Source organism: Psammomys obesus, unplaced genomic scaffold (assembly GCF_907164565.1).
Source record: "Psammomys obesus unplaced genomic scaffold, mPsaObe1.curated_primary_1811, whole genome shotgun sequence".
In the NCBI taxonomy this organism is placed as follows: Eukaryota; Metazoa; Chordata; class Mammalia; order Rodentia; family Muridae; genus Psammomys; species Psammomys obesus.
The window spans coordinates 5167115-5185409 of NW_026585895.1; the positions used below are offsets into that span (position 1 = coordinate 5167115).

An 18295-nucleotide genomic window follows, 5' to 3' on the forward strand; every position below is an offset into this window, starting at 1 on the left:
TTGTTTAAAGATAAATATAAACGGAGCCTGGGAAAATATCTCCAAATTAACACTGCTACCCAAGTTCTTGAGAGAAATGATTAGGCAGCTACATGGGTATGAAGGTGTTTTATTTTGTCCTTTATAAACCTTGGTGCCAGTCAGTGATTAGGAAGGTGCAATGGCCTAGCATCCAGCAATGAGCAAAAGCAAAGTCCTCAAGCATGAAATGACACAGCTGAGTCTAAAGACAAGAAGATTTCTTCACTGAGGGAAGCCAGACACAGATGGCTCTGGATGATGTGTTTACATTTGTATGACATTTTAGAAAAACAGAACACAGGGACAGAAAACACATCAGGCACCGGAGTGAGGAGGCACTGGGGGAGGGTAACAATGCAGAGAAAGTGGAAAGTGTCTGTCTTACAGCAGCTGAGGGCTCCTTCCCGTGTGTGTAAGCTTGTAAAAACTCATTGATGGGCTCTTTAAGAATAATTATGCTTATTATGTAAATTAAATATTAATGAGACCGACTTTAAAGAAAAATAGATTTAGTCTGACGTGATGGCACATGCCTGTGAATCCAGCCTTGAGGGGCACAGTGGTTGCTGTGAGTCTGAGCCAGCCTGGGCTATCTAGTGATCACTCATGTAGAAAATAGAAACAAGGAAAAGAAAACAAATTCATGAGCACCACAGTAAACAGACTAAAGCACAGATTCTTGGCACCACCCACTGTCTTCTCTGCGTCTGGAGACAGGGAAAGAAAGAAAGGGGAACAAACCCCATCACTGCAGTTGAGAGGGAGACTCTAGAGCGCAGACATTTCTCCTGTTCATCAACGGCCACATGATCTTACTTCTGCAAGACCACTCCAGAATGCGACTCAAGCTAAGTTCTGGCTTAGAAAAGGAAATAGTTTGGTATTTGAACATAGTGGTATTTGTGAGGGCAGAAAAGTGTGAGCGTGAGATGCACTGCCATGTGGCAGCAAGAAGTCACGTGGTCTGCCGGAACTGGGAAGTGTGGAAGAGAATATGGAAGGGAATAAAAGTTCACATGACAGAGTTGTATTGTCAGCAAGGGAGTCATTTTGCCAGAACAATATCTTTGGGAAATCGTGACCTACTACTAAATGCAAACTGAGGAAGAAAAGGTAATAAAGTTGCTTCCTGAGGTTTTGAAGCACCAGATGTTCAACACAGACTCTTGTAATTACAAAGCACTTTTTTTGTTATTGTTTTTTTTTCAGCTGATATTCTCTAGAAAGTTAAATTTCCCTACAACTTTTGTTTTCCCTAATTATTCCTTCTGCACTATGAAAGGAATATTTTCCTCACCTGTCTTATTCCTCAGTAAGGAGAAGATAATTGCTAAGTTATCAACTATAAAGAAAACCATAGAATTTTTGTTTTGTTTTGTTTTGTTTTGTTTTTAGGAAGCTTTCTTTCTTTGCAGTCCTACTGTGAGGTAGCTCAGGAGATTATTTTACCAACTATGCTAATAAAAATGAAACCACTGACCCAAATCATGTAATAATACAGAATTACAGGCTGCCATTTTGAAAGTGAAATTGGGTCTTGATTTGTTTCTCCTTCCTGTAGGTTCTGTGCTTACCTTCTTCATGTCTCCCTTTCCATCATGCCCTGCCTCGGTTATACCAACTCTGTCTGCCAACTGATCAGTTTGGAAACTGATTTGTCATGCGCTGTTACTTTGGGATTCTCACCCTCTTCCTTTTAAAATTACTTTCCCCTTTTCTTTGAACCCAGTTTTAACTGTGGCGTTGAGTTGCTGGGCAACTCTGCCACCGTCATGCTGCTTCCGTCAGTCACAGACAGTCACTTTGCTTCTCAGTATCTATTATAGGAACACTCTGGGATTGTCCTTCAACTGCATTCTTGTGTGTATTTTGACTTGGCGTGGCTGTACATGTCTACAAAATGCTATTGTTTGAGAATTCACTCATCATGCTCTTCAAACAACTACTTGCTTGGTTGGTTGGCTTTTCTTGTTTGTTTTTTGGAGATTTTGTGTGAACTGAACCGATCATTGAATAGACATTCTCTCTCATTGCCACTTTCTGATTAGTGTCTATGAACCACTGATAAAGGCTTCCGATACTAGAAGGTAACTATAATTTCATCACTGGGAAGCTGGCCCTCAAACTTTCTCCAGCCTCCTAGGTACAACACTGGTTTGTCAGAGTTTTTGTATTATATTGTTTTGTATTGCATTGTGTTGTTATTTTTTATTGTATGTGGTTTTCATTATTTTTCAGATTTTATATTTCCCTATCAGAAATCAGAATGTTTTAGTTTTTTTTGTTGGGTATAGAAACAGCAAATTGCATGTCATTTGATTGCCTGGTATTGTTGAATTACAATATGGCATATACCATGTTATTATCTGATCTGAGGTAATAGCATCACTAGAAACATAATCCTATTTTCTGTTCTATACTGAATTTTGCAACAGCTCAGGTAAAAAGCATAGACTCATAAAATGAAAAGACCACTGAGAATGGTGGCACACAGGGCTTTGGGCGATCGGTGAGCTGGCCCTTGTCTGAGAACTATGAATATCAGCAAATGACAAGAGGAACTCTGAATACATCCTAGTGGTTCAGCGGGGGAAGATGCTTGCTGTGGGCGCCTCACCCCTGAGCTCCCTCCCGAGAGCCATGTGAAAGAGGAATGGGACACCACCTCTACAGAGTTCTTTTCTGGACTCCACGGCAGCACTGGGACACAGGCACACACACACACACGTACACATCACAGACACACAGCAGCAGCAGCAGCAACAATGGTAACAACCAAACTAAAGTTAAAGGTGAAATCAATACCAGCTCTTCTTATTTAACAAAAATTCCACTACTGTTACTGTTTTAAAGTCCCTAAAACTGAGCTTGACCACATCTCACTTTTTTTAAAGATATATTTATTATTTATACAGTATTCTGCCTGCAGGCCAGAGGAGGGCACCAGATCTCATTATACATGGTTGTGAGACACCATGTGGTTGCTGGGAAATGAACTCAGGACCTTTGGAAGAACAGACAGTGCTCTCAACCTCTGAGCTATCTCTCCAGCCCCCAAATCTTGTTCTTTATTAGAGTTTGTTCACTTGCTTGGTAGCTATTCTCATTAGTTTCTAGATTGTTTCATTTTATATTAGTTTTTATAATCTGTCTAGTTAAAAATGAGAGAGAAGGGATGCTGTTTACATAAAGATTCAGTTATTTATGGTTGAACATGATGTGGAGATACATTTTAAAAAATTTCAGTAACTTCTAGTTGCATTTAATGCTCATAATCAAATATTTATAGCAGCATATTTTATTTATCATGTCAAATAGTTAATATATATTTCAGCAGTTTAGAAGTGATGATTTGCATAAACCTCATACACCCTTGTTCAAGTTAAGTAGAAGTAATTAGTTGCAAAATTGATTAAACGAAAATATTGGTCTTTAAAGAAAGCCTTTTATGCTTTTATGAATTATACATGCTGACTGTGACATTCCTCCCTCCGTGTTCCAAGACAGATGTGTTCTGTGCTGACTTAGGCTGTAATTAGTAAACTTATGCAGAATAGTGTAAGTGCAGCCTCCCATAGGAAAAGAGAACAAATTGTCCTGTGCAAATTATGCTTTGGATTGTGTTTTCAAGATGACTCTCAGTGTTCTGATATCAAATATTCAGAAATAAAGATTCTCTTTTGAGGAACCCGCATACTGTGTTCCACAATGGCTGGACTCATGTACCCCACCATTAGCCCACAGGGTTCTCTCTTCCCCATACCTTCACCAACACTCACCTTTGCTTGTTTAGATAACAGCCATTTGAACAGAGATAAAGTGGTTTCTCTGTATTTTAATTCACATTTCCCTTGTGGTTAGCTTTGTTTGGGAGTTTACTTTTATGGATATTTGCTGACTATTTGAATGCCATTTGAAAAATGCATGAACAGGACATTTGCCCCTTTGATAATCAGGTTATTTATTTTCTTGTTATAAAGTTGTCTCCCCACCAAGTTCTGTATATATTGTGGATATCAATCATTTCTTTTATTGGGTAGATTTTTCTCTTCTCTGTAACCTTTTGTTATAGAGCGACAATTTAGTTTGATATAATCTCATTTGTTCTCCTTTTAAATTTCATTTAAATCTCTTTTAAATTATGTCCAAAAAACTCCCCAAAACCAAAATTAATCAAACAAAAAGCTCCTTCACAAAACAATGTTTATGTATTTTACCTATATTCTCAGAGTACTCTTGAAATCTTTGGAGTCTTTTGTTTGCTTTTGTTGTACAGGGATGGAACCCAGGGCATGGCATGACAGGACACGGCTGCATCCCTAAGCATCACTTCTAGACCCAGCTGTCACGCTTTACTGCCAGTCCTCCGTTTGATTTTTACAAATCCTGTGAGCTGACACTGGAGGGTGTCTGTTGGTCCCATTTATTTTAGAGAATGTCCTTTTCTTATTGTGTGTCCTTGGCCCCTTTGACAAATTCAATAAATGAATGATCAGATTTTTCACTCTCTGTTCTGTTATCAATATCTCTATTTCCATGCTAGTGCCATGATGGGACTCTGGCTTTGTAACATGAAGTAAGGGATATGATGGCTCCAGCTTTGTTCTTTTTGCTTGATTGCCTTTGACTGTTGTCTGTGTTTGTGATACTCTGTAAATTCTAGGATTGTTTTTTAAATACTCTGTGTAATGTGGCATTAGGGTTATGGGAAACACATAGGCAGAGTGGGCTCTGGTACGGAGGAAGTGTTCAGATGGAGGCAGAGGGCTGGCTGTTGGAAATGGGGTACACAGCCTACCATGGCGGAGCCCGAATACCGAGAGACCCTGAGTGGCTGGCCTAGCATCACTCTGTGTGTAGAAGAATGGGCAAGAATGTTTTTTACTGTTTTATTTTTATTAGCTCACTGAGAAGCTCAGACAATGGATCTTGATCATATTTACTCCCTCTCTCTACGTCTTTCAGATTCAGCCCCTTTTGTTCTTATTCTCACCCCTTTAAATGAAATTTGTGTTGCTCGTATACTCTTGGATGTGTGGCTATGAGCTAGACTGTAGTCCACCTAATCTTAGAGTAAACTTCCTCTACCTCTCCCGGTACCTAACAGAGCACAGGGTTCTGTCTGCTGTTTATTTTACTTGGAGGAGAGGGTACTATATTCAGATGTTGTTGTCATATTTGTCCTTAGAGAATATTATTCAGGTTCAACTCAACAGTTACAGTGACCAAAGGGACCCCTGCCTATGTTAATGGAAAATCACTTTAGTCCAATAAAAAGCTTTTTTTAAGGCTTTTGTCTTTCTTTTGTGCTTACAAAATGTAGGTTAATAATAAAAACCAATATTCTTGCGTGCAGGGGTGGGCTATGGGAGGGGAGAAGAAACTGTGAGTGGGATTTTAGTTCCTACCGATGGAAAAGACCTAAACAAAGAAAAGACAGTGGAAGCTCTAGGTAACAAATCATAGTTTTCATAACCCTGGGAACATGGAATGTTATTCTGTAGTTAACTCATTCAGGGCCCAATCTCAATCAGAACATGTTTTGTGAGTCAGTGTTCTCTAGAAGAACAAACCCAGCTAGATATTTAAAAATTCTGAGAAAAAGCCAATCTCATGTCCCTGGAGTAAATGATTCAGAGGGTCCAGACCAGTACCCGGGAATGTGCATACTGTAAAATACTCCTGACGGTACTAACGGGCCTTCATGTTCTCAGCAACAGTGCTGACATATTCTCCTTGCTTTAAAAGCTTTATGTCACACCCTCTACTGAAATGCTTTATACCCAGGCAATAGAAAATGGGCAATTTCAATTTTTCATGACCTCATGATTTGATCTAGGAAGTGGGGGAACATTGCCCATTGTTTTGCCAAGTTGGTTCTAGTTGTAAAAAGAAAAACTCAAGCAATTCCCTGAGGTTCTGTGAGGAAAGATGGGTTCCCCTAAAGATGTGTACTCATTCTTCTCTCTCACAGTGCTAGCTCTTCTGTGCTGTGTCTTTCTGTGTGCTCCTTCAAGATTTTGGTTTTTCTTGGACTCCTAAGGAGCTCCAATTAGCCTTTCATCTTCATCTGCCACTAGCAATGTTGTGAACCCTGCTGTTTCCCAGTTCATATCTTTTTAACGGATGTCTAAGGCTGGGTGTGACAGCACACGCCCTTGATCTCAGCACTCAGCGCTCAGGAAGCAGAGGTGGGGATCTCTCTGAGTTTGAAGCCAGTCCCCTCATTGAGTTAAGAGAGAGAAGTCTATTGGTCTCACATGAACGTTGTGTACATCACACAGTCTTGATACTCTAGGAACTGTGTGCCCTGGATCAGTGTTCATCTTCTGCCCAAACAGAGGAACTAAAAGCCATAGGTTCCTGCGAGGTTAAATATGGCTGCCTAAAGGGCAGTTCATGGGAGGGACTCTGAACGCTCCCTGGAAACAAGATATGAGATCAATATTGTCAGTATCTGTCTAGCACATTTATCTTATAGAGATGATTTCAGGCTTAATTATGATGTGACAGTATTCTGAGAGACATAATTCCCTTCCCATATGACTTGTTAATTCCATTTATATTAAAGCATAACCATGCATAGAAATGGTGTTTCATTCTGATAGAAGACTAAAATTAAATTACAAACATACTTTCCAATAGTTGAGATTATTTAGAAAAATCTCCCTCTGACAGGCCCAAGTGAATAACTCTCCAACTAATTGGCACTTATCCATCATGGGTTTGTCTTATAGCACTCATACATTTATCAATTGCTTGTCATATTTTAAAATAATGATTTTTCTTTCAGGCCTGTATACAATGAAATACGATCATGTGTAATCCCCATGTTCTTCCTCCAATGTCTCTATGCCCTCTCCTAACTTCATATGTGATCTTTAATAACCCACTGTTTCCAGTCAGTGCTGCCCACACTTGCCACACATCCTGCTCTATCAGTGATACATAGGTGTTGATGGGACCCTGAGCACACTATGAGTAAGACACTGAATACTGAGTAATCAAAGCTCAGTGGTAGAGAACTCATTTAACATATTGCTCCCCAGCTCTACAGAAAAGTATTAAATATACAGACTCGTAAAAAACTAGTAAAGCCACTTTTTGAAAATATCATAAAAACTGGTCAGATCTATAGACATTTAGGGTTTAGCTGTTCAAGTGTTGAAAATATAAGCATGAAGTATATAGGTCAGCACAAGTAACTAAAAGAAAACATCTCCAAAGTATTTACTGCTGATATTTATGAAGTTACCTGCATATGCAAAGAGCCTCCAATATTAAACAGCTTCACTACTAAATAAATGTTTTCAGGTCATATTGTATTATGAATCTTAGTGTTAATAATAGAAACAGGTAGGGGGAAGAATAAAAGGACCTGGAGGTGCTAGGAGCTTCGTGAGAAGACAAACTAACCCGGGTGCAGAGGGGCTGGTGGAGACTGAAACACCAACCAAGGACCATGCATGGACTGGCTCCCTACACATATGTAGCCTAAGGCAGCTCAGGTTTCATGTGGGTTCCCTAGTAAGGGGAGCAGGAACAGTCTCTGAAATGGAGTCTGTCACCTGCTTTTTGATCGCTTCGCCCCGGCCGGGCTACCTTGCCAAGCCACAGGGGAAGAGGCTGCGCCCAGTCCTGATGGGACTTGATGAGCTTGGGTGAGTTAGTGGAGGGTACTCCCCTTTTATGAGGAATAGAAGAGGCGGAGGGGAAGAGACAAAGAGGTGCGACTGGAAGGAGAGGAGGGACGGGGATTACAATCTGGGTGTAGCGTGAATAAATCAAATAATTAATTAAAAATAGAAAGATGTCATTTTTTATGTATGCGTGACTGTGATGGATACATATTGCATAGTCTATGTGTGTATGGTGTGTGCACATAACGTGTGTGGGTGTGGTTGGACACAAATGGCATATGTGTGTGTGCAGGGGAGAGGCCACGAGAGGACATCAGAGGCTGTCCTCTGTAAGAATACGCTGTAAGTATTCTCTCTGCTCTTTTCGGTTGAGACAAGGTCTCTCCTGAACCCAGAGGCAGCCATTTTCAGCAAGTCTGCTGGTCAGCAGCTCCCGTCTCTGCCCTCACAGTGGCTGGTTCACAAGTGCGTGGAGTAGTGCCCACTTTCTAAGTCAGGTCCTCCCTCCCGGGAAGCCAGTGCACTGACCACTGAGTCATCTCCCCACTGCTGAGCTCTGTTGTCTTTGGAACTGCAAGCACTGGCCATGCCTCTGGGAATTTGTTTCACCTCCAGTGACTCCAAAGAGTATTTTGGGAAGATGAACCCAATGAATATATTTGTACCTTAAATCTCAGGCAGAAAATATGATTGAGAGAAATTAAGAAATATCTCCTAAATGTCAGAATTTAAATCCTCTGAATAGACAAGTACAATCATTTTGTCAGAAGCTCAGCACAGCAGCCATAAACCCGGCTCTGTTTTTCTTGAGGACTGTCATCATTCTGTGCTTGTATTATTGCAAAATGTTTCCTTATGGATTTCTGGTCACTGTTTCCTACACAACACAAGCTACGTTCTAAACTATCATTGAATTACAATCTCAGGTAAACACATTCTATTAATGCCCAGTCTTCCTGGAAGGAGTTGGCATGTTTTGTCACCTAAAAAGATGGCTAGCCACAGTGATAAATAACTACAGGGCCTCAAAGTGCTCGAATGCAAGGGCATTTCACCCTGCAGACACAGCACCGCAGCACGGTGTGTGAGATGCAAACCCAGGGATGTGCAGCACGGAGAGCGCGTGCACAAGGTAAGGCAGAATCGCTAAAGACTGAGGGTTTCATCCCTTTCTTCAAGGCTCATCAGTATTATAAAGTATTCCTGTGCGGCGACTGGCATGTGGACAGTTCGCAGGAACCGTTGATGCGTGCTGATTTTATTACTGCTAACATGCTGCCCTGAAGGAACAGAAAAAAAAATTAGGTCTACATCTGAAGACGCTGAGCTGCAATAACACTATTTAAAGAAATAGGAGATAATAAGAAAGGTCTTTGTGGTTTAGATAGCTGAAGTTTAGATTCTTTTGTAATACTATGGGTTTGTCTTTGTTTTGGTTTGGATTTGTCTTCAGACAGGGTCTCACATCACTTTTTGAATTCGCCATATAGCTAAGGATCACCTTGAATACCTAATCCTCCTCCCCTCTTCTCCCCAAGTGCTATAACTGCAGGCATGGACCTCTATACCCGACAGACTGTATTTTGAAAAATTTCATTTAAGCAGAGTACAATAAGTTTGTTCTAGTTTTGTACTAAGCTTTCTCGATGTAAATAAAAATAATTCCATTTAATAAATTAAAGAAAATATTTTCTGGTCTAAAAACTCAACTCTCTTCACTTCATGTGGAAAAAAATATTTCTTTGAGAATGGTTTGAGTTTTCAGATCTTCGAGCTAGTTGGAAAGGAAAGAAATTAGCCAGCTTAGTGGTTCCCGAGGCGTAATTTGCCCAACCTGATTCATAGTAAAACGTTTTTGTTTGCTTTTGTTCTGTTTGAGACAGGGTTTCTCTGTACAGCACTGGCTGTCCTGGAACTTGCTTTGTACCCCAGGCTGGTCTCGAACTTGCAGAGCTTTGCCTGCCTCTGCCTCCTGAGTGCCGAAATTATCCTGCATGCCACCACCACCTGCAACATAAAACTGGTTTTTTAATATACTACATTATCTCTCACACCACCAATGTGAAAGGTAAACATGGAAAGCAGTGTGGAAGGTCCCCAGAAAGCTAGGTATAATGTGGTTCCTCTATACCACGGTTGGAGGCCTTCTACCAGAGAAATTCCCGTGCTCCTCTGCTCATGGAGAGCTATTCACAGTAACGCCGACAGGCACCAACCAAGAGGTCCACGAGTCAGAATGCACCGTACCTGAAGCATAGAAGATTATTTAGCAATAAAGAACCATTCACTCTTGTTATTTGAAACAATGTGGAGAGACTTGAGAGCCGTTGTCCTGAGTAAAGTAAGCCTGTCAAAGAAAGACAGGGGAGGCTCAACAGTGGCTAATGAGGTACAGAAAGGAGGGACGCGTCCTGCTATTTTACAGCACAGCAGGTCGAAACTGCCTTGCTTCACCAAGACCAGAAGAGGGCAGGTCAAAAGTGCCAACGTGTAAAAACGACAAATGTTTAAGGAGGTGGGAATCCTAAATATCCCGATTTGATTATGGCATTATCACACTGTATACAAATACACACCTGTGTATCAGTTCAGAAGCATATATATATTGGTATATATATACCAATAATATCTTGGATTTTCTTCAACACTTTAGGTTTGTGTTCCTACGACTCCTTAAGTATATTTAATATTAAACTCAAAACATCATGGCTGTAACGTTGGAAGCTGAATTGACTGTTTGTTTGAAACACTGCAATATCTTTTTCCTTCCCATCAATATCCAGTTACTAAGTGAGACTGAGTACACACTGACCTCCGCAGCAACCGAGACAGGAAATTTTAAAGATTAGCCCTTGCTTGCCCTTATTACCCTCGTTGTCCCACTATCTGTCACTGGTCTAATTTCCTCACTGTGGAAGCGTGGTGAGGACAACGTGCTCTGAATAAGCAGATCTTTCCCTTTCTTAGCAGTTTATGCTTAACATCTGGGCCCTTCACAGGCTGGGTATCAGCACCCTGGCTAGCTGCTTCTGGGTGGTGAGCCTCAGTTAGGTTTCCTGAGATAGCTTTGGGATTTTATTGTACCGCTTTCAAGCTATGGCAAAGCCGTTTGTTCCGCAAGACTCTGTTAAGTCATTTCTTTCAAAGCCATTTTCTTTTAAATACCCCTAAGTAATGAACTCATTATGATATTTTCAGCACGATTCCGCCTCCCCGCCTCCCTGGGACATTGTAAAACCAAATTGCAGTAGAAAAATCGCCATGAGCATTATAGAACACGAGGGAATGTCACACCTTCAAAAGCACAGCAGCCACTCGTGAGGAGAAAAAGTCACACTGGAATTTGCAAAAGAAAATGAGTGAAGCATCCTTGAGGGCAGGGCTCGCTGAGAGAGTCTTCACAGTCAGAATCTTGGGGTGAGCTGGGGAGATAGAGCAGAAGACCTGCAGCTTGGTTCCCAGGAAGCAGACCAAGGCTCCAGATCAAAACTGGAGACCTCTCTTGAACTATGCTATAAATCTTTACTTCTTAAATCCCTCTGTAATTCTTTCTTGCTAAGGTGATAAAGAATCTATACTTCTACTCAATGCTAGTGGGCAGTCCCACTTGTGTCTGTCAGCTTCGTGATCACTGATATGTTATTTTGAGATTTTAACATATTTTGATATGTTATTTGAAAAATGTTTTTGCCTCTAGGCACTAAATAATAATAATAATAATAATAATAATAATAATAATAATAATAATAATAATATTGCTAAAATGGTCAAGTAGGAAGAAATAAAAAAAATTAATTTTGGGGTAATGAATTGTTACCCCAAATGAATTCCTATTTTCATTCCAATTTGAAACCAACTAAAATTATAGTAGAGAAAGGCCTTTATAAAAATGAAAGGGAACAAAAGAAAAGTAATTGGAGATTGATGTTTTAATGACATTTGAGATAAGGCATGTAATCAGGAAGAAAATTGGTAGCAGTAGGTGGAGCACAGCAGCCACGTGTAAGACTCCCCACCAGAGGGAAACCGAGCTTATGCATTTTGAGAGAAAATGCTTCCCAGCTTACAGAACTCTGTCAAACTGTCAATCAAATGGAAAGAAAAGAAAAAATATTTTTAGCATTCAGAGACACAGGATTTATGATTTATGTCCCATGCACTCTTTGTTGGAATGTACTAGAGGATGTGAGCTTTAAAGCAAGACAGGGAAAACTGAGAAAGGAGGAAGTTGCTGTGTCCAGAAACAGGGGACCCATAAAGAATGTAGATACTGGCAGCCTCAGGGTGAGACCAGAAGAGCAACTCAATCAGATTTGGCCAGGAGAAAACAGACCCCAAGACACAGCACTGCAGAATGACGACGAGAACTATCGATCAGCATCTGGCAGATGTGATGGAATCCGTGGGCACTGTTTATAGATGTGGAGAAAATAGTAGTAAAATTGAGGTAATTGAAACCTGCTAACAGTGATAACAGCATCTAGGAGTGGGACTGAGATCGCACATCATTCAACTATGCAATGAGTTAGGTCATGAGATCATAAAGGTGTAAAGACTTTTGTGGGCATAACATGAGCAGTCTATAATGGGGCAGACATGCGAATACCTAAATTCTTACCCAACAAGAACACTTAGAGAGTCAAAGGACAGAGCAGGATTGCTTATCCCAGTGACATTGGGGTTCCTGAAGCAGAGGCACCCGCAGGCTCCCCAGGGCATCCTGAGCCACTGCACAGACAGAATTCTCGCAGTTACTGATGCTCACCTGGTACCCTGTCACCTGTCACTTCAGGGATCAATTCTAAGGACTGAGTTCCTGATTTTAGTAAACAGAGTTGCTTTTTTGTTGTTGTTAGTAAAACCTTAACTCTAGATCATTTGAGAGTTTTCTTTCTCCTTTCTTTTGTTAAACTACACTGAGTTTGCCACTCAGAAGCTGATAGAAGTGACATCATTCCCAAAGATACTATTGTCAATGTCAATACCGAACTCCTAAGAGAACCTCATGAGGAAAAAAAAAAACATCATTTGCAACAATCCCGAGGGATTATGGACATAGAAGCAGCAGCACTAGCAAAGTAGGGTGTGTTCTATAATATACAACAGAAGTAATAAGTTAATTTTATCTTGAAACTCATAGGAGATGGAGAGGGAAAAGGAGAGGGAGAACGAAAATTGGGGAGAGAGAGAATCATTTAAATTAGTTGTTGGCTTTTTTTTTTTAAGCATGTATAACAGTGTTCACGATAAAAGCTACAGTCCTTTCAAGCTGTGCTGGATTGCCGCCTATGTGAGGAATCGCGTCTCTGGGGAAGGCCTCTGATTTCAAGAGCGTCTTTAAAAGACTCAATTTTCTTCTTGCTGAGTGTCAAGTGTAACAGAGAGACTTCTGTGCTTTGGGTACTATTATGGAAATGTTTCTGTTTATTGGGCTTTCTTATGTACTCTATTATAATTGGACAAATTCCATGTTGATTTTCTTTCTGTCATTTTGTTTTCCGTGTGCACGTTTCGCTAAAAATCTATTTTTATATGATTTTCCTTCTCAGCTGGTGTATTTTTAAAGCCCGTTGGTACGTGGTTCTTCATTAATTAAATGTTCCGAGCCACTTGCTGTTCGTTTCCATCCCCCACCCCCATTTGATGGTGGCATGCAATCCTCCTCCTTGCCAAGAAGATGTTCTCGGGAGGAGGAGCCTGTGGGAAGCAAGTAGACCTGAGGCCATAGAGACAGAGCAAGGAATCTGTGCCTCGCTGAAAGGGGCCTTTTAATAAAAGCCCATTTGCTTCTTCTGCCATGGGAGGAACGGTGACAAGGGAAGGAAGCTGGAGCCAGCCGTGGATCTGCAGGCCTCAAAGAAGGAATTCCCGTTACCGCTTCCCGCCGCCCGCCGGGCTGTGTTCTAGCTACCTTCATTGACTCTTTCACAGCTCAGGGTCCAGTCTAAGCGACGGAGCCACGTACTAGTGGTCCTGCCTCAGTCAGCAATCCTCTCGGACACGCTCCCAGGCCAACCTGAGCGACAGAATTCCTTGCTCGCGACTACCCTCCTAGGCGATTCTAGGTTCTATCAGTCTGACTACCCAGCAAGTCAGCTTCCACACCTCACCATTTTCCAAAGCTGTGCTGAAATTTTGTGCCTGTCTTCTTTCCTGTCCTCTTTGGCCTTATCATTAGTTCATATATTCAACTCTTGTCATATTAATGGACTTCCAAGCAGTGAACAAGCAATAGAGACTTCTAAAAAGTGATCCTACCACGGTTAATTTTAAGTCATAAATACCTTTTTGTCTGTTTTCTTCCTGCTCGATTTAAAAAATATACCGCAAATTTTCCGGTTCATCCTGCATCAGTACCTCTCAATAAACACCCTTTGCCAGGATCAGACTCCTCCAGTATGAGAGAGTCAATGTGCCCGTGGATTACTAACGTTTCTACATTATCGAGCAATTCCTAGACGGCGGCTAGGCCTGGTCTTTTTGTGGGGTCGCTTACCCTTTCTAACGCTGCCATTGGCTAGATGCCAATCACCACAGACCATCTAGAAAACAGGTCTCCTTTCTGTGAAGCCATGGAGGGGGAGAGTAGGAAGCCTGCCTCCCTCCCTCCGCACCTGTATCCTTCCTGTACTAAGCATCCCTGGGAAGAGGGAATGGCATTGCTCCCATGGGGAGATTGCGGGCGCTAGGCTGCTTCCGGAGTTACGTACACCCCTCTGACTTAGCAGCGTGGCACCTTAGGGATGCCCGTAGACCAGAAGCATCAAGGAACAGCACGGTTATAAAATCAGAGAAAGGAGAAGAGCACAGCAAGGAGGTGGAGACTGGAAAAAGATAGGCAAAGATGAGGTAGGGAAGAGAGAGAGAGTGAGATAGAGACAGAGAGACAGAGACACACAGAGAAATACACAGAAAAAGAGAGACTGAGTCAGAGGACTGAAAGAGAACCCTGTGGAGGCTTCTAGAGAAGGTTCCTCTGTAGAAGAGAAGAGGAGGTGGGGCAGAAGAGGATGAAAAGAGGGAGGAAGGGGAGGAGGGTCCTTCAGGGAGAATAACAAGCGCCACAAACCTTCCCTCCCCCTCACTTCTCCTTCCTCTGATGCCCCTTGCTTTTGAATTAAGATGGACCTCTCCCAGGTCAGACTCCGAGTGTAAGGAGCATAATAGAGAACTGCAGAGACACGGGGACAAACGGGAGGAATTTAACGAAGTACAGATGAGCTGAGTGCTAAATGCGCTCTCTCAAGTCCAGGAGTAGGACATCCGGGATGTTAGCTGCTGCCCAGAGCTGCTGTAATGACTGTTCGGTATTCCCAGCCTGTCTCCTTGATTTGAGTAAATAACTCATTAGTGGGCAAAAGCCTCTCTGTTCATCAAGACAAACAGCTTCAAATACATTTATTAGATTTTAGTATGCATTTATTTAAATCCTAATGGTTTTGAGCTGTTAACAGTGACTAGGTGGAAATGATTAGTTCTTTCTGTCCTAGTGTTAAATGGTTGTACAGATGTTAATTTTGTTTGTTTTGTCTCCAAGGAGAAGGAAGTGGATCTTGAAGGTCTTCCTAACTATCTATGGACTTAAAAGGGAATTCTTTTACGTGTTGGGAAGTAATCCCTGTTTCTGGGAACCGATAAGCTAACATCCCTTGAAGTAGTGGTAGATACTTTACTAACCTGTCATGTTCTTAGAGAAAAGCTGGGTACAATTTTAGACTTAGAAAAGCCCATTCATCATAGAGGCAGGTGCTTTGGGCTCGGGGTTCCATGTCTCTTGATTCAACCACCTATGGTTTGAAAACAATGAGGAAATACTGCATGTGAATTGGACATTCACAGGCTTTTCCTTCAGCCATTATGCCTTACAGGATACAGTGTAGAATCTGCTTACACACTACTCAAATCGCATTAAAGATTATAAATAACCAGGGGGGGGGGGGAGGTTTGCACAGGATAGATGTATAGACTACAGCATTTTCTTAAAGATTAGAGTAGCCATAGATCTGGGTGTCTGCAGAGTCCTGACCACAATCTTCCACAAATAGTGAGAGATGATGACAACACTCTCTTGTCAATAGGCTTATTTTGTCCCTTTAAATGGATGCTATTATCGTATCTAAGTACATTTACAGCTAATGTAATCAAGCTAATCACATGCTGTTTTGTTGTACACATTTGACATATAAAATATGCTATTTATACACATTTATAAGCACATAGTGATACCATTATGACACCCAGGAAAAGGAGTGCATAGTTACATGTGTTTGGGCTAGGAAAGTACCTAAAATCTATCCTTTAATAAGAGCCTGGGATACAGTACGTTATCACGTGTGGTCCCGAAAATGTACAGTAGCCACCCATGGAGCCCACATCTTCTTGTCTTCGCTTTCTTCAGTGGTTCAGGTTTTTAGGGATCTGTATAGCCTGTAACGCATCACTTACTGATACTATGGTACCATGAAAGAAAGTGTCTGAGTGGCTTTAAATCTGCAGCTGCTGCTGCTTTGATGAAACACAGGCAGGCGTTAATTTCCTGATCATTGACCCTTGGGTAGATACTTTCATTTTCTAATGGGTTCTCCTTGCTACTTTATGTTGCTTTAGTCTCCAGGGCCGGCAGGATTTCCTGCAGGGGCACAGTGACGTCTTGTCCTGACAGCTCTGTGTGACTTCAAGCTGTCCTTCATGTGTTCACACTTAATGTGAGCCTTAGACTCACTACTGAGTTTCTTTCAACTCTAACACTACTTCTTGGTTCTTAGATAAGGATTTTCGACACAAATTCAGTTTTTTTTTTCTTCTTCTTGAAATTTAGGTTCATTTGACCAGAGTTGCTTCATTTATTAGCATAGTGATCTTCTTATAATTTTATTGTAATAATTGTATTTTAAACACCTAGTAGATAATTTTTGGTCATCTTTGTGGTATTCGGGCCAAAATGTCTTTCTTTTTGTTTTATTTTCTTGCAAAGAATTAGCCTCCCCTGCTGTCCTGTCACCTGTGACCCCATGACTCCTCTCACAAACGCCTCCTCAACACTTTGTTAGTGATGCACTTTTCTGCCTCTTCACATGTCTCCTAAATGTGTGACTCAGTGTCAGAACAAATAAGAATTTCAGTGTGTGTGTGTAAGGAATAGCTTGGTTTCTAAGTATGAACATGTATCTTCAGAGAATTTATGAGATAGGCATTTTTACAATTATACCTGGAAGCCTAGTTAAAAAAAAAAAAAAAGAGCATAAGCAGATAAAGGTGATGATAAAATGATTCTACTAAGAGTGGAGAAGTTGAATAGTTTTTTCCTCTGCGTGTATATCCTCATGTTTTTAACTTATTCATAAATGCTTTATACATATGTGCATGCTCATTCAGTAATGACTTCTTTGTACTTATAGACAAAAGAGGTGAGAGGGGGGTCCTAATCACCCCTGAATATGTATGTCAGACTTTTAGGGAGGAAAATATCTTCGCTTGTAAGCCTTGTTCACACTTCTGAGGGGCACGCTCATTGCTCGTGTATCACAGCCTCTCACTGCAGCAGGCTACTGATGGAGTGAGTCCCTGGTGAGGGAAGCTTTTCAGTTTGGAAGAAACAGCTCAGCAGCAATGTGTAAAGCAATGGAATATCAGAGTATGAAGGAGACTCATGTACTACGTTTCTTGCAATACTGCTCTAAAAGCCAAACCAAAACAACTTCAGCATCCCATCTCAATGAGTAAATGAAGATATGGCACACACACACAGAGACACATATGTGTGTGTGTGGATGTGTGTGTGTGTGTGTATATTCAGAATATTATTCAGTTACCAATGATCATCATGTGGAAAACTTACTGTTTGTAAAGTACAGCCCGCTACAATGAGCCAGCACTCAACCCCTTTCACAAGGAGAATATATTTGTGATAAATATTCACACTAGTACAAGAATGGAAGCGGAAATCTTCGGTACTTTCATAAATAAAAGACGATTTGACAGTGCTTCATAAAGCCTCAAAGCTAGGCTTACCATTTCCTTCCCACATAGCTTGCTAGAGCTGGACTTTCCTTAAGTTGGACTTTGTTTCACTGTGTTAACTCTGTGATGTGTCTGTGAGCATTCTGTTTCACAAAATGAATGTTGTGAGAGCGTCACCACTCGTAGGCCCTTGAGAAGTTGTAGTGAAGGTGTGGCATTTTCTACAGAGAAAGCAGTTCTTCTGGTGGAGGAATGCTGGCCGCCTTCTGCAAAGTTCCAATCCGTTCTCAAATTCTCTAAAGCTTGGTATTGGAAATCACCCCACATAAACTGGCGGAAAATTGAAGCTATCCTATTTTTGCTGGTGCTCAGGGGTGGGTGTGTTCTGCCTTCTCCTCTAATGGAATTTAATTGTCTGACAGTTTAGGGAAATGGCTAAGTTGTCTTCACCTTGCCTATCTGTAGCATGTACAGAAAGGGGGTGTGGTCCTCACACTCAGAGAAACATTGTACATTTGACAAGCAATGAGGCTCTGGTTCAACCAGAGGAAGCGTTTCCAGAAACCTGTGCTTAGACGTTTCCTAAAGTGCCAAGTTCACATCCAGGTCATTTGTACTATCGCACTGTACTGGCTATGTATGGCTGTGTGACAATAACCTCCAAATTCCGGGTC

At 41.3% G+C, this 18295-nt stretch overlaps 1 protein-coding gene across 2 annotated transcripts in view; it reads left to right on the forward strand.

Annotated features, from left to right (window-relative positions):
- Pde1a (phosphodiesterase 1A) overlaps window positions 1-18295 on the forward strand; it is a 261678-nt gene that overhangs the window by 155212 nt on the left and 88171 nt on the right. The window lies entirely within an intron of this gene.